This window comes from Thamnophis elegans, chromosome 1, assembly GCF_009769535.1.
Source record: "Thamnophis elegans isolate rThaEle1 chromosome 1, rThaEle1.pri, whole genome shotgun sequence".
Classification (NCBI taxonomy): domain Eukaryota; kingdom Metazoa; phylum Chordata; class Lepidosauria; order Squamata; family Colubridae; genus Thamnophis; species Thamnophis elegans.
This window is the reverse complement of record NC_045541.1, coordinates 122,098,772-122,124,537: the sequence shown is the minus strand read 5'-3', so window position 1 is coordinate 122,124,537 and position 25,766 is coordinate 122,098,772.

The window sequence follows — 25,766 nt, the reverse complement described above, 5'->3', positions numbered from 1 at the left end:
ACTAGCACACATGTGCGAGGGGAACCTTTGCCTTTTAGGCTTTCAGTAATTATTATTTTCATTTTTTTCATGTTTCAGAATGTTGTGCCTCAAAATTATCAAGGGATTTTGGAGCTTCATTTGGCAAAGTCAAGAGAGCCTTGTTCTATTTTTCTATTACATTTTGAAACTCTAGATGCAAATTCTCACCTACCAATCACATTTGAAGGTGAAACAAAGCATCTACATCAATGTTTCCATTAATGAACAGATGTGCTTACTTGCCTTAGCTTAAGTGTAGACACTGATGTTGCACGATATTCATCAGAATTGGTCTTGTAGGTTTTAAACTTCCATATTCTTCTTTTGTTATAACAAAACACAAGATTAAAAGACAAAAGTTGTGCAAAAGAAAAAAGATCAAGAAAAAAAGAAGAGAGAGGTGTAAAAAGACGAAAAATATAAAACATAGGGAACATCTCATGGAACTTTTATTTTATATATAATAACAGTGGTGAGACTTTTATATGCACAGATGTGGAAAGGCTTGTAAATACCTATAATGGACGAATGAATGATGAAGTGATGGAATTGACACAGATGGTAGACTTAGCAGCTTTGACATTGACTAATTTTATTTCTACTTGGAAACCATTTTTGCAATTTTTTCGTGAAAAACTAAAGAAATGAAATGTTGATAGGGATTCAATGAACAGAACGATATGGGATTATGGAAATAATATAGACAAATTTTAACCTAAGTTTAGATTTTGATGCATGCCTGTATTTATTTATTTTTCACATTTTTGAACCACCCATCTTCTTTGGACATCTGTACCAAAGTTGGAAGTCATTCTTTTTCATTTTTTTCTTACAGTTTCAAACCTGAAGTTGTGAGCATATCACCTCTAATTTCGAGGAAGCTGTTTACTTTAAAGATTGTAATTCAATGATAATCCTTACTGTGCTTTAGAACAAGCAATGTAGTAAAGCATTTATAATATTTTTTTTCCAAATCTGTCATTTAAAAGTTAATGATATGTAGCAGAAAAGACCAATTTGCACAAACTAAGCAAAAATAAGGACGTTTTGGCTCACAGTCTAAAAGGAAAAAGAAGCAGATAAAAGCCATGAGGATCTAAATCACCACAACGAATCTGAAAGTGCATAGAATCCCTTATATTGACCAACTGAATAGGAGACAAATTGATGGAGCAGGTGGACTGAATGGTTCTTCTTCAGATTCTGTCTGCTGCAGCTTAGAGGTAGGCCTTGTATTATTTGAATCCCCAAATACGTAATTCATAATGGATGGAATTTTCCCTTAAATAGAAAAAAAATCTCATTTTCTAGGTCTGTACCCCAAATGTATCTTTTATTTAATGTTCTGTATCTCATTTTTTTTGGCAACGGTCATTTCCCCTCCAAAAAATACCTTTAGAGATAAATTGTGTCATGGAGTTGGGAATCGGTATGCTGAAATAAAAGGATTTACACTTGCACCATAATTTCTATTTGCTAGTTTATGTGGAACAGAACAAATGTTCCTCCCAGTTGAGGCTAGGTAACTCTTCCTCATGCTGAATGCCTTATCATCAACACAGACTTCTTCTGCCAAAGGCATGCCTTGAGAAAACACCAGCAATTTCCTTTAATCTAGACACCAAGATTAGTTGGTGACAACCAGCAAGTTTAGACTTTGAAATTTGAAGAGTGATTCAAACTGAGCATGCAAAAAAAAAGAAAAAAAGAAAAAAGCAATGACATTTTTTTTCCTCCCTGAAATCTTTGTGAAGCTAAGGAAATTTTTTTAGAAAAAAAAGTAAACCAATGCTTTTGTTTACCTTGAATGAAGATCCCAAATGATTTCAAAATGTTTCCAGATTAATTGGAAATTTCAGTTGCCCATGTTCAGCTCCGAGAGATAATTGTATCACAATACAGGGTGGTAATACCAAACAGGATGGATAACACAGCTGCCAAGTGAAGCTATTCTGAATAAGTGACAAATCATTAACTGCAAGTCTCTGGATCTCTGTGCACTAGGTGGTTACTGCTGGAGGGGGGAAGACCAAACAAGGCACTGTTCAGATCTGAGTAGGCAGATGCTGCTAGATTAATGACTGGCATTGTCAGTGCTCAGCTCTAGGAATGACTAAAACAGCTTCAGAGTCTCATCCCTACTAGTGGGTGTTGCTATGGGTACCATCTCCGAAATGTCATATAAAACAAGGATGGGAAGAGAATGATGAACAACAGAAGAAAAATAAAAGATATGCAAGGCATAACAATATGAAGTCACATCATTGCTGCACAACAAAAAATGTCTTACATTCTGTTAAAGAAAACTATGAAAGAAGGAACAAGATACCATTATTGCATTTGCAACAAATTATATAGGGAAGCAGCCACACAGCATATTTTAAAATGAATGGGTTGAAACATGGTTGCTCATCAATAAAAAGGAAAGGAAAGTTGAGATTGAGCCGCCTGCCGCCTTCCAAAAAATAAAATAAATGTTTCATAGATGTTAAGCCCTCTTTAAATTGATAAAATGTAAGAAAAAGAAATTTAGGCTGCAGTAGCACACACACCGTCCTCAGGCTAAGCTTTACTGATATTATAGGATATTTTTTTGAGTAAACATGTAGTGGGAGGTGAAATAAATACACATTTTTATATATTTACACTATTTCTAAATTGCCCATTCCAACAGACTTGTGAAAGTTTACAAACATATATATCCATAAAAGTAACATTAGAATACACTCCTCCAAAAAAAAACCAACCCCTACCTGTTGTCAGAGCAATATTGCTATATAACAATCAATCAAAGACTCCGGGAAAATATTCAGTTTTGAATGTCTTCTAAAAATACCATAATGCAGAATGTTGTCCATAAAAGAGGAACATACCATGAGAAACAATAAGTTCTCATCCGGCTTCTTGGAGGAATTTTCAATATGCTTGTTTGAACTCAATGCATGGGTCAAGTTGGTTCTTCCTGAAGCAGGTGTCCTGTAAAAACATATGCACCAAACTATTAAGGACTTGATAAGTTCAAACTCTAGGGACACGGTGGCTCAGTGGCTAAAATGCTGAGCTTGTCGATCAGAAAGGTTGGTGGTTCGAATCCCTAGCACTGCGTAACAGAGTGAACTCCCATTACTTGTTCCAGCTTCTGCCAACCTGGCAGTTCAGTGGTGGGATATGACAAGTACGCCCCGGTACGGGTGTACCGGTGGCTGCTGGGAGCACCAGGTACCGTTCCAGTACAGTGCTCCGGAGGGCCCACCTGTCTTCCTGACCTTCTTACCTATATTTGAGCCAATCGGGCTTCTGCGCATGGAGTGTACAGCACCTGCGCGATGCTCCTCTGAGCAGCTGGAGCATTGCATAGCGTCACGGGTGGTAGGTACACAGGTGTGCACTGTGCGCGTGCTGAGCAGGTGCATGTAGTGGATGCCCAGCCTAGTTGCACCATAACGGTTGCACCGTACCCGTTGCACCGGGATCCAGAACCCACCACTGTAGCAGTTTGAAACCATATAAAAATGCAAGTAGAAAAATAGGGAGGTAGGGTAACAGCGTTCCGTGTTCCTTCGGCGTTTAGTCATGCCGGCCACATGACCAAATGATGCTTTGAAAGGATTACAACATCTGGTGGCTGTGGGGGCCTAGTTAAGGGAAAGCCACCTTTGACTTAATGCTACCATGATCAAGCAGTTGTAGGTTTGGATCTCTCTGAATCTGGAACTAGAGATGGTTCTAAAGAGGACTATACTTCCCCACTTAGAACTGGTACCAATTGAGGAATCCTCTTGGACTTACAACTCTTGAGAAACAGGTGACCATACTGGCACAACTCCACCTTGTGCACCATTGTGCACATTTCTGAATCAATGGGCCCTGCTTATAGTGACTCATGCCTTACTCACCTCCCATCTGGACTATGCAACATTGTACTGCCCTTAAAGATAATCTAGAACAGGGGAGTCAAACTGTGGGGCCACCCTACAAACAGTGAAGGACCAGCCCGCAGTGCCTCTGCCAGTGAAAATAGAGCTCCATTTCGGCTGCCACAACCTTGTGCAATCCTCTACCAGGAAAAACGGAGCTTGGGAGGGCTGCTCGATGGCTTCCTGCAACCCTCTAACAGCAAAAACTCCACTTTTTCTGGCAGAGCAGTTGGGCCACCACATGCACCCCTGACACAAGTGACATTGAGCTGTCCACACACACACTCAGGGTCAAACACAAGCTGTCCACGCCCCGATCCCTCAGGGTCAAACACAACCCTGATGCAGTGCTTTATGAAATTGAGTTTGACACCTCTGATCTAGAAGCTGTAAATAGTCTGTAATGGGGTGGCACTGATAGTCATGGAAACACCTGAATACACGTCTGTAACATCACTACTTTGTTGGCTCCACTGGCTTCCAATAGATTTCTTGGTGAAATTCAAGCTGCTGATTATCACATATAATTCAAGGTTGACTCAGCCTTCCATTCTTCCAAGGTGGGTAAAATGAGGACCCAGATTGTTGGGGGCGATATGCTCACTCTGTCAACTGCTTAGAGAGGGCTGTAAAGCACTGTGAAGCAGTATATACAGTGACGCTAAATGCTATTGCTTCATTTATTTATTTGATTGTGTGCCATCCATCTCATCTAGAGGAGACTCTGGGTGGCGTACAAATATTAATAATATTACTGAGGCAATGTATTCTGATGGCACATAGTGATGTGCCTTTTGGTACATTCTGCTCAATAAGGTTTATATGGCCGCAATCCTTTTACTTTTCCAGAAATCTTTACAAATCTGTTTTCCCCCCCATTCCCAGGCATTGGGCAAGACAGATACTGCTTTTCTGCTAAGGTTTGGTTGAGTTCAGACACATGTTATCTGATATGCTGTTTATGGGTTTTGTTTATTTTGATTTTGTATGGCTTCTTACCTGTAATTCTTTTTATCTTTGTTTTTATTTGATTCACATTAAGTGGAGTCATGATTATATAAATTGGGTAGATGTAAATAAATAAAAACAGTGAATTAGCAATGAAATTTGATATTATGATTTTATTTGACTAGCTCACAATCGTTTCAGCTGTATTTCACCTGGGTGCACAGCAATGAATGATACTGGGCTCTATATACAAGGTTAGTTTTGGTCAGCCTGTAGAATTGATTGTTCTATAAATGCATCATTCGACATATAAAATCCTAATCTTCTGTCAGTGGAGAGACTTCTCAGAGAGGATGCTAACTTTATAGAACGTCGTCCTTTGGGAGATTTACTAAGCTGCATCATTGTAGACATTCAAATGTAAGTACCCAAACTGGCTTTGAGTCTGATTGATTGATTGAGCCACCTATATTGCTTCAATTTTCCATGGCTTACTCTGATAAAAAGAGAATACAAATACAGCAGTAAAACAATCCTAATTTATTGTTGCCACTCATATTACTATAATTCGCCAGTTAATTCATATAGTTGCTGGCTTCTGTTGTGATATTGTTATTGCCATATTGTTATTCATTCTTCAAAGTGAATTGTTAACATAATTGAAAATTTTAAAAGGATGTTTTATGACAATAATCACAATTAATTATTTGATTACTTGTGTAGATAGATAAGATCATACAAAATCTAGTTGTTATTGTGTACATCAGAGAGGGAGGGAGGGAGAGAGAAAGAGAAAGAGATCAAATATTATAAAATTAGAATTATATGGAAAGCTCTATCTATTCCAGTCCCTAAAAGTATATATTTGCTTATTCTTGTATATATCAAGGAAATCATTATTGTTATATAGTATCTCAAAATTTAGCTGGTCAGATATTTCTCAAAAGTAGGTGTGGTCAATATATTTTCCAGATATCATTTCCAATAAAATGGTATCATTTTATTTATTTATTTATTTTATTGATTGTGTGCCATCCATCTCATCTAGATGAAACTCTGGGTGGCTTACAAACATTAAAAATGGGATGGTGGTGGTGATGGTGGTGATAATAATAATAATAATAATAATAATAATAATAATAATAATAATAACAACAACAACAACAACAACAACAACAACTCCGCCGTTGCCGGTCCCAAGCCCGGATGAAAAAGGAGGAGGGTTGGGGTCAGGTTGGCAACTGGCCCCATAAAAAAACCCCGCCAACCCATACAATATGGTGAAAGAAACGAATAAAAATTTTATACCGCATCAGTTGTTGTGTGGGTTAACAAGGGCCGCGGCGGATGTTGGGGTCCCTGGACATCCGTCGACAAGTGGGCTACAAGTGGACCAGCCAACAAAATGACAAAAATATAGTGCAGATGAAAACCGTGCCATAATAGCCTGTTACTACAACTCAGAGCGAGAAAAAAGAGGTTATTTAAAGCGAATGTATGAATTATGGAAAGAACAATATCCAGATTCAAGTGTTAGTGAACAACGACTAGCAGATCAAAGGCGATTTATTATACGGAATAAAGTGTTTAGTGAAGTTGAACTTGAGGAAATTCAGGCAAATTGCAAAACCAAAAAAAACAATATCACAAGCAGAAATAACTGATATTCAAGACACAACTAAAGACATTATAGTAGAACTCCCAGAAGAAGCTCTGGGGGAGGAAATAACACCACCACCACTAGAACCAGTTATCACTGAACCAACTGATGAACTAACTCAAAAACAAAAAGAATTGAAGGATAAGATCATGGAGCATTTTCTGCTTAATGAGGAAAGGCAACGTTTACCATCACTAAAAACTGTGCCTAAGAAAATTTTGGCCCCTATCATGAAAATGGTTAATGCAGTGGTTTCAACAATTGAATCAGGATCCATCTTGGAAACAAACCAGTTAATGTACAGCGCAGCTGTAATAATCACTAATGAACTAGGCATTAAAATCAAAGTACCTAGTCACACAACAGAAAAAGCATCAAAGCCAAAGTGGAAAATCCGATTAGAACAAAAAGTCAAAAAATTAAGGGCAGATGCTAGTAACTTAAAGAACATGCATGAGCAATGGCTTAAAAACAACAAAACCATAGATTGGCTAATCAGAAGATATAGATTGGATACAATAAACATCAATGAAGCTGAAGAGATTGTAAAACAGCGGATAACAGCAACAGCTAGAAAAATTGAAAGATATGAGGCATGAATCATCCAATATAAACAAAATCAGCAATTTTGATCAGATCAACGGCATTTTTATCAAAGTCTTAATGTGAATGGTGACACCAAAAGTGAAAAACCAGAAAAGCAGGCCACAGTTGAATTCTGGAAAGAATTGTGGGAAAATACAAAGGACTACAATAAGGAAGCAAAGTGGATACATGACTTTGAGAGAAGCATTTGCAACAAACAAATGCAAGTATTAGAAATAACAACTGAGATGGTCAAAAATCGAGTAAAAAAGGTAAAGAATTGGATATCACCTGGAAAGGACCAATTACATGGTTTCTGGCTCAAATATCTGACCAGTTTACATGCAATATTGGCCAGGCAACTGAATGAAATTTTACAAAAGGGCCAAATTGGTGAATGGTTGACAACTGGAAAAACATACTTGATTCAGAAAGATGCAACTAAAGGAACAACATCTGAAAACTACAGACCAATAACATGTTTGCCAACAACCTTCAAATTACTCACAGGCATTATTGCAGATAACATGATGGATTATTTGGAAACAAACAACATCTTGCCAGTAGAGCAAAAAGGCAACAAAAGAAGGAGCAGGGGCACAAAAGATCAGCTCCTAATTGATAAAATGATATTAGAAAATTGTAAGAACAGAAAAACGAACTTGAATATAGTCTGGATTGATTACAAAAAGGCATTTGATTCACTGCCACATAGTTGGATCATAAAATGCTTAGAAACAACTGACATTAGCAAAAATATTACATCCTTTACTGAAAAGGCGATGAAACAATGGAGAACTGAGTTGGCAGTAGGGAATGAGATCTACGGAATGGTTAATATCAAGTGAGGAATTTTCCAGGGTGATTCACTTTCACCTCTTCTCTTCATCATCGCAATGATCCCACTATCAGTAATCTAAAAAAAATTATGAAATTAGGCTACCAAACAGCCAAAGAAGCTGAAAAAATTTCACATTTACTATATATGGATGATTTGAAACTCTATGGAAAGTCAGAAATAGAAATCCAATCATTGACAAATACAGTCCGAGTATTCAGCACCGATATTTCAATGCAGTTTGGCATGGAAAAATGCGCCACTGTATCCATAAAAAGAGGCAAAATCACTGCATGTGAGGGAATTGAAATGCCCAATGGCCAACTAATTAAATGTAATGAAAATGAAGCCTACAAATACTTAGGCATTCTGCAGTTGGATAATATCAAGCATGGAGAAGTAAAACTATTGTCAGGCGGGAGTACACCAACAGAGTTAGGAAAATTTTGAAATCTAAATTGAATGGTGGAAATACAATCAAGGCCATAAATACCTGGGCAATACCAGTTATAAGATACACAGCTGGTATAGTTAACTGGACACAAGCTGATTTGGACATTTTGGACCAAAAAACCAGGAAACTAATGACAATGCACTATAGTTTACATCCACGTGGTGATACTGATAGACTGTACTTGCCCCGAAAATCAGGTGGCAGAGGATTATTACAAGTAAAGCAAACAGTTGAAGAAGAAAAACATGCACTGGCTGATTATTTAAAAGAAAGTCAAGAACATCTATTAATTGAAGTAAAGAACAAAAAACTACTGAAGGCCCAACAGACGAAACAAGAATACAGAAAACGTGATAAAATCAAGAATGGAGAGTTGGCAGAACAAGGCACTGCATGGCCAATTTCTGGAAAAAATAAAAGATAAAGTGGACAGTGAACAAACTTGGTTATGGTTAACAACAGGTACATTAAAGAAAGAAACAGAGTCACTAATCCTGGCTGAGCAAGAACAAGCTATCCGCACAAATGCCACTAAGGCCAAAATAGAAAAATCCTCTGATGATGCCAAATGCAGACTTTGCAAAGAAGCTGATGAAACTGTTGATCACATAATCAGCTGCTGTAAAAAAATCGCGCAGACTGATTATAAATTGCGGCACAATTCAGTAGCACAAATGATCCATTGGAATTTGTGCAAAAATTATAATATTAAAACAGCAACAAACTGGTGGGAACATCAGCCTGAAAAAGTCACCGAAAATCAGATGGTCAAGATCTTGTGGGATTTTTGCATACAAACAGACAAAATACTGGCGCATAATACACCAGACATCACACTGGTTGAGAAAAATAAGGTCACAATCATAGACATCGCAATACCAGGTGATAGCAGGGTCGCTGAGAAGGAACATGAAAAAATAGCAAAATACCAGGACTTAAAAATTGAAATTCAACAACTATGGCACAAACCAGCAGTGGTAATTCCAGTGGTAATTGGCACACTGGGTGCTATTCCAAAAGCACTGGAATTACATTTAAAACAGTTAAAAATTGACAAAATCACCATCAGTCAAATGCAAAAAGTCGTACTGCTTGGATCTGCAGGATATTACGAAAATACGTTACGACGTCCTAGGCCCCTGGGTGGGGCCCGACTAGTAACCAATGCCAAATCCGGCGAAACAACTGGCCGCTGTGATACAATTGTACAACAACAATAATAATAATAATAGTAGTAGTAGTAGTAGTAGTAGTAGTAGTAGTAGTAGTAGTAGTAATGCCGGTGGGACTTTCGAATACAGACGGATCGTCATTTGGAACACAACACGCCAGATATTATGGTTGTCAAGGCTGAGGTGTACAATTTATTGATATCGCTGTACAAGGAGACCCCAGAGTCAAAGAAAAAGAACTGGAAAAAATCGTGAAATATTATGACCTGGCCATTGAAACATCCAAAAATTTTACAAAACACATCAAGAAATTGCAGCCTCCTGCAATAACACCAGTGGAACTGCAAAAATCTGTGCTACTCGGAACATTGTATATTTTAATAAGATATTTGGTTGATATCTAGGATGCTGGCAGCAACCTGTATCAACCATTAGCACCAATCAATGGTATTTATGATACATTTTTAAATGTTCTGTTGATTGAGTTTCATGTTTAATGAATAAAAGAGATAACAACAACAATATTTTTGTGATCTTTCTTTAAATGTTCAGTTGACTGAGTTTCATGTTTAATGAATAAAAGTTTATGTGCTTTATATTGACTGTAATTTAATTCCTATAAGTTTGATTTGCAAATATATTCAATTTAATAGCAATGTTCACTCTGTTCCATATTCTTGGCACAATTTTGAATTAATACTTAAGGGTAGCCTCAGAAGCAGAAAATATTTTGATAGTGGTTCATGTCCAAGGAGAAGCATCTAGCTTCTAGCAGGTTGAAATGTTTTTTTGGGGATGCTATTTCCAAACTAGGTTGTCCATTCTAGTGCCCTCCAGACAGGATGGTTGTGGACTCCTTAGATTGAGGATGATAAAAGTTGTTGATTGGGAAAGTCTCTTGTGGACTTAAGGCTGAAGCCCAGTGTGTGCTTTGGAGGTGATAGTTACTGCCCATTGATCTTAAGAAAGCTCTGCTTGATTTAGAACTTGATCTAAATAAGCATCACAGCCACTGTCTATTGGGGGACAGTGGATTTGTTACAGTTTCCAGGCTGCAGTTTCTTCACTATACATTTTTAAAAACATAAGCTGAGGATGAGGATAAAGATGAGGATGATGGGCTGTTCATGAATTCAGTCCTTTAGCTGAATGGAATCATCTGGAGTAGAGTTTGTGCTGAAAATAATTATTTTCTATGTTCCACTCTCATTTCTTCTGAGTTTATCCAGGCCAGAAAAAAAGATGCAATTTTATGGACATACTCTTAGCTATCAATGTTTAAATATATAGAGCCAAATGTTTCAAAGCGTATTCATTGTATCCTGACATTTTATCTCTTTGACCCAAATGGATATTTCCCAGTCACTTTGCAAGGAATGTGATATCTATCATTGTTATCACATTAAACTAACTTAACTGCTCTTCTGATTTTTATTTGGCAGCTCAAGATCAACACCAATGTTATCAACACCAGTGAAAGTAGATAGCTAAGAGTATGTCCTTATAATAATATCTCTGTTATGGCTTGTATTATCATCTTGCAATGATGCAATGAATAAGATGTCTTCCCCTTATGAAGCCTCTATTTTATTGGATTCTATCCCTTTTGTGACAAATAGTTGTTGTTAGTTGCAAAGTTGTGTATGAGCCATCGCAATCCCATGGACAATGTTCCTACAGGCCTTCCTGTCTTCTACTATCATCCTGAGTCCATTTAAGATCATCCTGACTGCTTCGGGGACTTCCTCCAGCCACCTCATTCTCTGTCGTCCCGTTCTTCTTGTGACAAATAAAGCAATACTATGTTTTAAGTATGATCTATTTTTTTGTCCTTAACTTTTATGTGTAGGAAAAAGCATACGTCTTAAAAAAGATTTACATTCAGGAAAACTTGAACTTTTAATGAATATTCCATCTACATTCATTTCACTGGTTTCTTTGTTTTAGCAGAAAAGTTGTTATTTTTCTTTAGAAGCCAGCTGGTGACATTGAAAATGCTTACCTGTACTGAGAGACATGCTATAAAATGATTCGGATCTCTGTTTATATTTGAAGATATATAATCTGAGTTTGTTTAACTTGCACCAAGACACTTAAAGCAAACTCCTATGCTTTGGGCAGATTCCAATACAAACCCAATCAGGCTACAGCCAGAAGACTTCAAATAAAAACACAGTGATTTTTCAGCAGGCGATTAGGAAATAATTCACTTTAGCACACAGTCCAAAAGAAGTTATAAATAAATCTATAGCCAACACGTAGTTTTCAAAGTTTAAAGCTGATTATGGCTTTGATATGCCTTTCCCCACCATACCAATTTCTTCCTGTTATGCTATAGTAGTTTAGCAAGGACATCATGTTTTTTAGATGCATTTCAAATGGTTGATGCCAGCTTCCAAAGGGTCTCAATGCCAGCAGTGCTCATAAGGTCATGAAAGAAGAAGGAAGGTCTTTCATGATTAAAACCACTGCTCGGATAATCTGCCTGATGATATATCAATCAATCAATCCATCCATCAATCAATTAATCAATCAGAATAGAACTGGAAGGAACCTTGGAGATCTTCTAGTCCAAGTCCCTGCTTAAGCAAGAGACCCTATACCATTTCAGATAAATGCCTGTTCAGTCTTTTCTTTAAAAAGCTCCAGTGATGAAGCACTTACAACTTCTGAAAGATGAGCTTTTCCACTGGTTAATTGTCCTTACTATTAGTAAGCTTCTCCTAAATTCCAGATTGTTTCTGTCCTTGATTAGTTTATATCCATTGCCTCTTATCTTGTCTGGTGCTTTGGAAAATAAGTTGACCCCTTCTTCTTCTTTGGGACAGATCCTCAAATACTGGAATACTGTTATCTTGTCACCCCTAGTCCTTCTTTTGTTCAGACTGGCCATATCCAATTCTTGCAACTGTTCTTCATATGTTTTTGTGTCCAGGACCTTAATTATCTTAGTTGCTCTTCTTTGCACTTTTCCTAAAGTCTCAACATATTTTTTGTAATGTGGTGACCAAAACTGGATGCAGTATTCCAGGTATGATCTTACTAAGGCTTTATAAAGCAGTACTAATGCTTCACATGATTTTGATTCTATGCCTCTGTTTGTACAACCAAGGATTTTATTAGCTTTTTTGGCTGCCGCTGCACACTGCTAGCTCATGTTTAAGTGATCATCCACAAGGACTCCAAGGTCCCTCTCACAGTTACTGTTTTTGAATGAGGTTTTGTCTAATTTGTATTTTTACCTTTGGTTTTCCCTGCCTAGGTATAAAACTGTGCTTTTATTCAAATAAAATGTGTTGGATAGGGCACATTATTCAAGTCTGTTAAGATTTTTTGGATCCTGAGCTTATCTTCTAGGATGTTGACTATTCCTACCAGCTTAGTGTCATATGAAAATTTGATGAGTTTCCCTTTTATTCCTTCATCTAAGTCATTTATGAAGATATTAAAGAGTATTAAAGAGTACTGAGGCTACATAGAACCTTGTGGTACCCCACTGTTTCTTTCTTTTCATGTAGATGTAGTACCATTAAGGATTATTCATTGAGTATAGTTTGTCAATCAATTATAAATCCATATAATGGCCTTCTTTATCAAATGGTAACTGAGGTAGCAGTGTTTGAAAAATGAGATGATTCTTAGTGATCAAAGATGTAACACTCTGAATACTTTGCTGGGGAACACAAGTCTAATTCCTTGTGCTTAGTATGATGTTTGTGATATATAAAAATAAGAATAATACTTCTGAATATATTAATTCAACCCTTTTCATTGATAATTATTGCTACTTCTTTTAGGGAAAATTAAGCAAATTGAGGAATAAAGGAAGATAATTATCCCTAATACTACTGCATACGGTTGGCAGTATGACCTTGCTTAAACTTAGTGAATTATTCTGTTTAAAACCAGTATGCTAGGTCTGGATGGTGTGGTCAGATAATCTTTGATTAGGTATGTGGTTGATCAGAGGTATCTTAACATGGCAACGTGTCTCATTGAGACACACTGTTTTGCCTTGAGAAAGATTGAGGCAGGAATAATCGTTGCTTCTGCCTCTGCTTCTGTTTATCTGTGGAAGCCACTCTTTTTTTCAGCAAATCAGCATATGCAGCCGCTATTCCTTAAAGTGGCACTTTGTTTCTCTATATGTTTCAAAGAACTTTGAAGTGCTTGCTTCAATCTTCCCCATCTTAAAGTCCACACAGCCTTGTTAGATAATTTCATTCACAAAGTAGTTTTATAGATTAGTCCATTTTTGAGCAAACAGCATTTTACTGTTTGAATTAATAAAATAGTTAAGGCACTAGGCTAGAAATTAGGGGCCTATCAGTTGTAGTCCCACATACACATGAAAGCTGGCTGGAGGTCTTTGGACCAGTCACCCTCTCTCAGCCCACAATGTCAGGTTTGGGAACAAGCCAGTCAGCCACTTCCTCTTTCAAGCAATGGATCAACACTTGGAAGATCCCCGAAAAGTAGGCCTTGCATTTGTGGGAAAAACTCTTAAGAAGAAAATAGAGAGAGAGTTCAGTAATCCAAAAGATTTTATTTGCTTGTATTAATATTCTAAAAATGTTTACATATTTTATTTTGAGGCTTAAAACATTAAAAAAAATGTATAATAAGATGTTGGTCAGTGACTGTAATAAAGACAAGATAAGTCTGAAGGATTTTTAGTTCTTCTCTATAGCTAATAGCTTGCTTTGCCTTTCTGAGTAAGTTTTATGACACACAGTGGTTGGCATGTCATCTTTTACTCTATAGCACTTCTCATTGAGCGTTGTCCTGTCCTGCCCATGGCCTCTTCTAGAGTTCCTAATCCTCTAATTGATTTGTCAAAGAAATATGATCAAATATGTTCCCTATTATTTGAAGCACACTTTAATTTTCTTCCATATAGTTGCCAAAAAGGGGGAGAGAGAGAGAGAGAGAGAGAAAAAGAGAGAGAGAGGGGGGGGGGAGTTCCCCTGAGGTTGAAAAAAATCCTCTTATTTTGTGGAAACATCCACGTAGTTTTCTTGGCAGAAATATGCAGTAAGTTTGCCAGGATTGTCACAGTCTAGCCTGAATTCCTTGGAGATCTGCCACCCATGTACTAACCAAATCTGACCCTGTTTAGCTTCTGAGCTCAGAGAAATTCAGCCAAGGGCTCCCATCTGTTGCCACATGTTGCTATGTACTAACAACATAACAGATGAAGTTTTCCTACAGGATGCATAAAGGGTGGATGGTACAAAATAGACCACAAATAACATATCAGCAATGGATTTTTTCCACCTAGATATCAGATCATTAAATATCCAAGGAGAAGGTTGAAAGAATTGTTATCTAGTTTTTCTATCTTTTGAATGATGAAAATACAATTAAATAACTATGGGTTTTAATAAAATAACATTCTTATTTTTTTAAATTCTCTGTTTTCTCAATACAATAATTATTTCATATCTATAAGAGAGTCAGATTGGTCTAGTGGTTAAGGCACCCGGCTAGAAACCAGGAAACTGTGAGTTAGGCATGAAAACCAGCTGAATAATTTGGGGCCAGTCACTCTCTCTCAGCCCAACTTACCTAACAGGGTTTCAAATGTGAGTAAAATAGGAGGAGAAAGGAGTATTATGTATGTACATCACCTTAAATTATTTATACAAATAATAAAGACAACATAGAAGGTAAATACAATTCCAGAACATGACATCCAAATGAAAATGATGATGACAATGATGATGTTGGTGATTACAATGCCATGATAGAGGGGCTGTGCCATGTATATTATATTATATTTTCAATTATCAAAACAGGCTGAGGATGACAGTAAACCATTTCTCTCATACATTCATTTTCTCTGTCCTCCAAAGGAAGTACAACTGAACTGCAAAGTATATGGTGCAGTTCCTACTTAATAGTGATATTCCATATGTTAGCAAAAAAACCAAGACCATCTGCCAACATCTGCAAGCTTCTCCAGACTGCAGTGAACCAAAGTTAAAAATCATGTGTGACAGTGCTGTGAAAAATGCAATTGATTCCATTGTGATTGTGTCAGTTCCACAGAGACAATATTGATGATGCTATACAGTGATCTTATTGGGCCTAGACCCAACTGAATGTTGGTCTTTGTCAACTCATTATTCCTCTATCAGAGGGATCTTGGTAGATTGATCTTGCCAGAAGCTCTTGAAGTGTGTCACAAATCACTGTTCTGCTGTTGGCAGGCAGATTTGAGTGCTGCACAGTAATTATAATATTTCTCTGTCTCCAGAAGATTGTGTACATAGTGCAACTCACAGTCATATGAAAAAATATAAGAGTGATTAGCTAACTGATAATATGGGTCAGTGCTTGAGTCTTCAGTCAGGTCAAAACATGTGGATATGCTGTATGTATTCAGGAACCTAGTCAATATTGCTTTCTTGTCTATTTAATGAACACAGCTTGATTTGATCGGTAAATAAACATTTGGATGATAAGAGTAGATGCAAAGGGAAGTCAGAATCCAAATGTGGCAGTAGTGAATACTGCAGCAGTTTTCAGTGGGAGACTTCTGGAAGAATTGATATAACAATCATTACCAGAACTTTAATACATGTATTATTTCATGATAGTACCAACCACAGGGTTGACCTATCAATCATTTACTGATTATGTGTATTGTAGAAATGCCCAGATACTACAAATGATATGCCAATTTAGCTGCCATTATACATCTTTATCACATGCAGAATATCCTCCAGTCACTATATGCTTAGAAAACCAACTAAGACCAATATGATGCCATCTAGATGCTTCTACAGGTAGCCTATTGTATTTATGGGTAGACAAGGATTGCTGTAATACATTTCCATCAGGGCATTGAATCGTGAATTAAGGAAGTGGTATGGTTCAAGTGGTATGGTTCAAGCAGATATGTACAATGTCCCTACATCTTTTGTCTGATAACAAAGATTCTTGCTTCTTTAGCATTATGATTATCTGAAATCTCATCAATACTTTCATATAGCTTAGTTCTGATGTCTTATTCTTGCCAATATAATAGGAACAAGAAATGTCTGCACTGTGACAACTCTGTATTGTTGTTCAGTCACTAAGCCATGTCTGGTTCTTTGCAACCTCATGGACCACAGCACACCAGGCTCCCCTGTCCTTTCCTCTCTTCTGGAGTTTGCCCAATTGATGATCAGTTGGCTCTGTAAAAAAGCCCTCAACTTTTGTTAAGCATTGTTTGATAAAGAAGTTCATGGGAGGACAAATGGGTAATGATTCAACTGGATTTCATTATGGGATGAATATAAGAACATGGAACTGAAAGGCTGGTGGCAGAATGTTCTTTCTTATATTTTTTCACCAAAATTACAGACAATAGACATCTGCTTCAATTGTCTACATCAAATTTATGGAGGCTTTAAGAAATTCCTGCTTATCAAAAGAAACATAATCATATCTTGTAGACACTGTAGGATCTATAGTTTATTTTCATCTGGTAGATGTTATTCCTATGCATCATGACTACATGCATGTAAAATTTGCCTTTGAAAATCTTTACTTCTAATTTGATCCAGATACAACTTTCTCTTCTCCTAAGTGCTCCATTGCTCTGATGACAAAAGAAGTCCATGCTGCTTTGATGTACATAATAGATTTGTTGAAGTGTTTTCTGTTTCCCAGATGTGTAAAAGAGCCCTTTTGATAATGTTAAGGTCATTTATCTATCAGACTAGACTTGAGTGTCATACAAAGAACCAAAAACAACCGTGTATATTTCAAACAAATGTTACCTGGGAAATCAACTTTGCCTCATTATTATCATGTGTTCATATCCCTGTAACTTGGCTGTACAGAGTATAAATTGAAAATAATTTATGTTTCCTATCACCTGGCAGACAAGCAGTGAGTGTAAGTATCTCAGGAAGATTCATATATCCCGGAAAAAATGATTTTTCATTAATATTTCTTTGTGATGCTCTAGTCTTATAAAATACTTTCATATATGCCTTCCTTAACCAAGAACATGTTTCTAGAATCTACCCATTCTAATAAGTTTGATTTGAAATGGATAAACAAAACCATGTAGTCTCCAGAGGAGTTTACAATTTTAGAGAAAGTTCAAACAATGGGATATTGCATGTTATTATTTTGTGGACATTATATATAAAATTACAAACATACCTACTTTAATGGTGAATATAAAGCCAACCACAGGGCAAAAGACAACTCTATTAAGACAATATAGAAACTCATGTCCCAAGTATGGAAACTTATGTTTAAAAGAATTCACATAGGTTAAGCATCTGTTTCTCTGATAATTTAGAAAGGCTAAATCAAAGATTCAAATAATCTTGTGTTTTAAGGGACTTGCTTAAAACCCACACCATTCCATACAGTTCTGGATGTTGACTGCTATTAAAATCCTACCTAGATCCTAAGCAGACTCACCAAACGTGTATACTTAATCCTGCTGCATTTATACATGCCTGCAATTTTTCAGAACTATTTAAAGAACAATAGGTCCTTCAGCTCTTATAAAATATTGTTTCTTTTTTATTTATTTCTAGTGTATTTAGAGACAAATTTAATTAAATATTTGACAATAGGAGATAGTAATAGCAATGGTAAAGCAGAAATGGTGTTTGCGATTAATAAAAATAAGTTTAGTTTGGAATGAAAAACTATGAGAAAGTTGTGGAATTAGTTGATATTTTGCTCTGGAGAATAAGCATAGTTCCAATTGAGTCAGGCATACATTGATAACATTTGGTTTTTAAAATACTGTATACTTTTATTTACATACAGTTAGATTATTTTAATATACTATATTCACAGTTTTTAAAAATGCAGGGTATGATCTGTGTTTTTTCCCAGTTTTAGAAAGCTATCATCTCCTTCAGTTGGAGTTAAATTAGATGGTCTACCTCCTGGAGGAATGGGATTCCAGCAATATATTACATCAGTGCTATAGCATCTACACTAGCTACAAATAGTCTTCTGGGGATAATTCAAAGTATTGAATTTGACTCAGAGCTTTATGAGTCAACAGCTCAGATTCAATGCCCATGAGCAATGGTATCTTTTCCTATGTCTCATCATGTTCTGAATATCTTCTGACAGGCTCTATAGAAAGAATTCTTGGAAGCTTCACAGCAGCATGAAATTATCCCCTTGGGAACAAAGTTGAGTTGAGCCAGTATCCCTAAGAAATGTTGAAGATGAAGAGCTAAGCTCTCAAAAGGCCTTTTGTATTATATTTTTTTACTATATCTGGAAGGAACACTGATCAGCAAATTCTGTATATTGCTGACCAGGACTAAATGTTATCTGTGTATGCTCTATAAATTACCAACTTGCATATACAACAGCAACTTTTGCCCTATGTATTCCTGTTTCTTCTTATTCACTCTGCCCAGTTCTGTTCCTATGTCTTCTGCCCATTTGTATTTCTGTTTTCTTCTTATGTTCAGTGGCCTGGCCTGTTTAATTTAAATCTCTCTTGCCTGTAATTTGGCAGACTTCTGATTAGTGGCAGCACACATACTAGACTTCCACAACCTGATGCCCTTTAGATGTTGCTTTTCATTTCTTATAGTTTCATGAGCAGCATTGGCCATGTTTGCTAAGAATTGATATCCTAATACATCTGAAAACATTAGGTTGGTGAGAAGCCAGGAATGCATTGTGAATTTAGCCTCAAATTAGCCTTTGTTCTGATCCCTTGGGGCTATGCTTGCAAAGGCTTATCTCTCGAGCAATGGCAGTAATTATCATTGCAATGACTGCCCAATCTCCTGAGCATCTTTTGAATGGAATGCCTATAGGCTGGGAAGCAGAAGATTTGTTATATCCTAAAACTGCTTCATTTGAATGCGTCCAAATTTTAACAAGAGATTTTATTTGCCTGCCTGAGCTTTGGGGCAGATGGAGAGTTGTAAATTCTAATATATAAACATAATGCCTTTATTGAAACTAGGTTAAGGCTTAGTTCTACAAACTGTAGGGGAAATATTATATGCTGAGACAGAGTGCAGAGATTTTTTTTAATACAAAATACTCTGAACCTGAAGTACAACTGCTGTTTGAAACATCTTACATTATTACTTTATCCAGCTAGGTCCCTGTTTGCAAGTACATTGCATTAAAGGTGAGGCAGGAAACTAACGGTGTCAGGATTCATAGAGAAAACTGGTTTATCTTTTACTAACAATCTTTAGCAATGTGCTGTGACCTGCCCTTGGAGTAGTGGTTTAACAACTTCTTGCCCAAGCACACTATGCCTCTTCTTATATCTTTAATAGGTTACTTGATGGACTATGAAGAACTGCTAGATGACAGTTCTATTTCATTTTTGTCACAACATGGGCTCTTAGTTTGTCTGTGAGTCTTTTTCTCAAGGGCACAATTCTCTAAGTCAGTATGGCAATATTCAAGATGGGTATTGCTCTTCCAGCTATTGTAATTTGAAGCAGTATGTTGAAATCAGGGACTTGCCAAGACTGCAGCCTTCCAGAGGGAAAGAAAGGAACAGGCATGGTTTGTGAATTCCATCAGTTTGCCGCTGTTTCCTTGGGGAAAATGATCTGAAAAAGCAGTTTAGAAGTTCTTAATCACCACTGCTTTGCTGTGTTTATGCAGCTAAATATTATTTGATATCATGACAAAGGTGGAATTTGCCATAACAGATGGTAGAATAAACATAGTTGATAGTAATATTGCATCTTTCTAAAATACTATCAATAATATCAAATCCAGCTTTTTGAATATATTACAGATTTTATTAAACTTAGAAAAGGCAAGTGCAATAGGATATAGTTTGCATTAAAAAAAATCTCAGGTTATTCATAAGTATTTCTAGCCAGGATGAAATTATCCTCGTTGGAAGAACTGTTCTGTATAGTTCATTGCCAGACTGGAAACAGTTAATCCAATTGAAGAACTTTGATTATTAGTATTTGTGGTTATGGTTACAATATAAGAATTCCAGGGAGCAAGCACCTGTACCTGGATACCCTATAATGGAAAAAGTCTTGTCTGTTTCCTATTAATTTTATTTATTTATTTAGATGGGAGAAAGTATGGCTTTGGACATGGTGTGAGAATCTTTATCAGTTCTGAGCCCAATGGGAACAAGATGTCGAGGTGGCGCAGTGGTTAGAGTGCAGTACTGCAGCCACTTCAGCTGACTGTTAGCTGCAGTTCGGCGGTTCAAATCTCACCGGCTCAAGGTTGACTCAGCCTTCCATCCTTCCGAGGTGGGTAAAATGAGGACCCAGACTGTGGGGGCAATATGCTGACTCTGTAAACCACTTAGAGAGAGCTGAAAGCCCTATGAAGCGGTATATAAGTCTAACTGCTATTGCTATTGCTAAGATGTCAAGTGAGGTAACTGTATTCATTTTATTAATATAGGAAATAGCTCTCACACTGCTTAACCTGTTAGCTTCTCCCTTCCAACTCTTACCCACAGAGAAGCCTGAGGCTTCATTCCATCTTTCTTTCTTCTGGCTGTGGCAACAGAGTGCAAAGAATTTCCCCCACCATCCATCTTGCTAAAGTGTCAGTATGGAAATCAACTTCTATTTCTTTCCCAGAAGAAGTTACAGGTAAAGGGGTTTCTTGCAGGCCAATATTATCACCAGCCTTTGAGCAATTGAGAATACCTTTATCCGGGACTTAGAGAAATGGATGATGGGGAAGTGTCTACGTTGGCTATAGATTCGGGGGGGGGGGGGGGAGGATGATGGTGGTAGCGCAGTGGTTAGAATGCAGTACTGCAGGCTATTTCCCCTGATCTCTGGCTGACAGCAGTTTGGCAGTTCAAATCTCATCAGGCTCAAGGTTGGCTCAGACTTCCATCCTTCCAAGGTGGATAAAATGAGGACTCAGATTGTTGGAGGCAATAAGCTGACTCTGCAAACTGCTTAGAGAGGGCTGTAAAGCACTGTGAAACAGTATATAAGCCTATGTGCTATTGCTAGGATCATCCAGTTCAGATTTTAGAATCTTGGAAGCTACAAGAGTGTTCTGAGTCAGATACTTATTCTTTCCTTGTTCACTCTCCATATAGGCTACAATGAGACAAGTCCTACAGGAGTGTTTCTCAATTGAACCTGTGGACCAGTGCTGGCAAGTTCACACATCTTAAAGTTGAGAACACTGCCAGTGGTGAGAAACACAGTATACCTATAGCATATGCCTTCCTGCCACTCCTTCAGACTATATATAACTGTGATGGAATATGCATCTGATTTTGAGAATGAAAAAGAGTTTTAGAAAATATTATTCAATCCTGGGGTGGAATGGGAATGTAAGAAAGAAACTTAAAAAAATACCTTGATTTTGATAGGTACTTATAAGTAATAATAGGGAAAAAAAAGAAAAACCTTGGATAGCTTTTAAGATTCTAAAATCCCAATAACAAAAGCATCTGTTCTGTTGCTGTCCTTCTGATTAGCCTGAAATATTTGTTGAACATACTAAACATAGGTTGTCTGGAAGGGCTCTGCTTCTTGGAATTGTATGCTGAAAGTGGGCTATGGCCCTTTCCCTTTCCTTTGTCCTTTTCCTTCTTTACAAAGTCTGTGAGCTGTCCCAGTGAGTAGAAACAGGACATGCTTGAAAAATTATCTCTTGAAAAGTTGCATAAAACTATGCCAAGGAGCCAACTGTGTCCACCTTTGTTTTAATGCTTGCAATATAGCCAACCAATAAATACAATGTAGGAGATGATTTTAGCTTTCACAGAAGTTGAATCTAGGTCAGGGCAAGGGAGGGAAAAAGGCAAAGATGGGACAGAGAGAGAGAGAAAGAAAGGATTGTGAGCCCCGCCTGCAATTTGTTACAGTTTAAAGCTAGCCCTTTAGGATTTAGGAATCTCTTGGGAACTTTCTAAATTATTCAATAGTGTTGCTATTCTTCACTTATAAGAAAATATCTGCAATCCTCTTTAGAATTATCACAAGTTCTATTCTCAGAGGCATTATTTCTGAATAGATTTGCCCAAGATGGTGCTTGAATTTACTTGTGTGATTTATGTTTTAAAGGGGTCGTCGCTTGCATTAGTCACTATGCATTTCAGGATTCATTACCTGATGAGAACTATCAGTCTGAATGTAGCTTTTCATCTTTCTTGTATCAGAATCTAAGGAGGCAGGGATCTGCTTGTATCTATGCTAGCATTCTGATTCTGCCTTTGAAAAATGGGAATTATTGACAGGTTAAGACTGCTCAGGCACAGTTACACCTAATATCAAGATAAAATACAGAAATTGCTAGGAGTTTGGGTGTCAGGAGATTTTTACTTTAAAAAAAGACTGTTATTATTATTATTTTTAATGGCTCAAAAATATATGAGCGCTGAAATGCCAGCTCAGTTTTAGTGTCTAATCCCAAGGCTTCAGAATTGATCTGGGATTTCATATTGCATGTTTGTGAGGAGAGAAAAATAATAAGAAGCACTTGAACTTCTTGTTCAAATGGAGCACTCTAGGCAGTGAGAAGAAGCCTAGATTTGCTTCCGGCTGATTCCCAATTACCCCAATGATGCAAAGAGAAGAGAAGCAGCATGATTTAAGCTTTGGCACAATGCTTGTAGAGAAATTGAAGGGGGGAGAAAGGGGGAAGGGAGGAGAGAATGATATTTATGAAGGATAGCTTGTAAAACTTATCCCATAAATTTGTCTAGCTCTATGATTCATCTATTTATTATTTAATGCAGGAGAGGGAATGCCAACTGCTGGCTTCCCTTTAGTTCAGCAACATTTGAAGGGCCACAGGTTCCCAACCCTCAATTAAAGGTTCCTAGAGCAAAGTGGTTGACAGATGGAACAGGAGTTTTGTTTGGAATTGCTCCAAATGTATCTCCTTTATCATGCAGGGTCCCCATCAATACAATTGCCACATTAAACATAATGTTTGGAAACATAGCCGTATTTCTGCCCCTGTATTTCACATCCCTTGATTCAGTTGCTCCAGCCTTCTCCACTTGGTACCTTCTTTGCTCAACCTCTGCCTGATCTTCTTCACTTTCACTGTTGTTAAATCTTGGCAACTGCAGAGCACAGCTGAGGTGGGAGAATTTCCAGCCTTACTCTTTGCTACATTTAACAAAGAACAGCATGACTGACAGTTGAAATAAAGTAGAAATGGAAGAATCATATATCCCTGCTCTCTTATCCAATAGTAAAACTTCCCATGGCTTGAGTGAGAGAATGGGCCAGTATGTTTCAGTGGGCTATTTCTCTCTGGTCCTGAAGTAATCTTTCTTTGCTACTTGAGACTTCAACTTTCTTCTTCAGACAGGGTTTCTTAAATTTGGTTGCTCCCTTTGGCAGGCAATAATTCTTTAACGTATTAGAAATTTTGGCTGTAAGTAAATCCTGATTCTAAGAGCATCTGTGCTTAATCAACTGGCACTGACAATTATCTTCGAACACATGAAATCTATTGGCTGTGTCCTCATTATTAGCAAGACTGCACAATTCCTTCAGTTCAGTTACAACATGGAGCTCATGTTGCTAGAGTCAGACATATTGCGTGTGCAAAATTATTTAGAAGAAAAAGCAGCCATGGGGAGTTTCTTTTCCCTTGTCTTCCCATCCTATGGCTCAGTGCCCTTTCTTACATCCTGTGTTCCACAATCAATGCCATTTTAAAGATCCCATTGGCTTCTCTGACTATTGTATCAAAGGAATATTTCTAGCCATAGCTTGATGGAGAACATTACGAAGCATAACTTTTTTTTTTTTTTTAGTAAGATACCTGACTTCATCTTTGAATGGCATGCCAATGACTGCATTTCAAAACTATGTAACCTGGATGTAGAAATGAGCGGAGCTAGGACCAAAATTGACATTTTACTATTTAAACTATGTCAATTAGAAAATATGATAAAAGTTTGGTATGGTATCCCAAATTTCTCTAAAAAAAATCTGAAGACAATTTTAAGGAAACTTTGGGGTATTATTCTAAAACAAGACAAACTGACATCCACTATACGATTGCACAATTAAAGCCTCTTAATATCCCATGTATTTTAAAAAGATGGAGTTTTGGTCAGGTAGTTGCAGACTCCATAGCAACTTTTTTGATACTCCCTGCTATTTTTCCCTGGGCCTTTGCATTATGCAGATTTAGATTATTGTATTACATGGCCCTTAAAATCTAGTTCAGAGCTATGATTTTAACCTAAAGCCTGTGTTTGTGGTATATAATTCTTATTGTTTCTTTGACAGTGCCACAAAAATGTACTGAGCTATTTCATGCTGGGATTATAGAAATAAAAGAGTTTATTATGTTGAAACCTACAATGAACTCTGAAGTCATATGTTTTGGTTGAAAGATTTTATTTAATTTCCATTTAATCTCGATTTAACTTCAGGAACCAGGCCATATATCTTTTATTCTAAACCCCCAATTCATGCAATGCTGCCTGTAGCACCAGATGAGTTATAACTCCCAGACATTAGTTCTCCAGAACCCTTCAGACAATACTAACATTTGTGTGTGTTGTGTGAATGAAATAAATAGTTTATAGTGTTATTTGGAAAAAGTCACCCAAAGTGAATTGTATGCAGTGTCTTTTTTAAAACCAGTGGAAGCAGAGAGAGATAAATATATATTTTTTTGGAAAAAAAAATACTATGAATGTACGTAACTAATATAGTAGCCTCACATCTTAAGGCAATTCTTATATTTGCAGGTAATTGTTACGCCAGGTTGGACCCAAATGGTATGTTTTTATATTTTCAGTTTAACAGTTTTCCCTTAGGTTATAAGAAGTACAATATAAGTCAACATTTAGAGGGATTATTGACCTTGCTACATGTCCATTTATATAAGTAGTCAGTTAGTTAAACCTGTCATAATCTGATTAAAGGCCAAATGTCGGCATATTGGAAGATTGTTTATTCTTAAAAATAAATAAGATAGAACTATAACAAAGGACAGAAACAGAAAAAAATTATAAGTTCATATAAGCCAGGAACAGTATGAGGAAAAAAGACAATGCTGACAGAAGACTAAGCAACAACCTAATGTTAAGCTGTATCTCCCCTATATATCTGGAAATGTAAAGAGCAGAAACATGGGGCAGGGTTTAAAAAAAAGCAAGATGGCAGCTATGACTATGTGACCAAGGCCCTGCCCTTTAGGATCTTATGCTATGCTACACAGCTACAATTTCTAC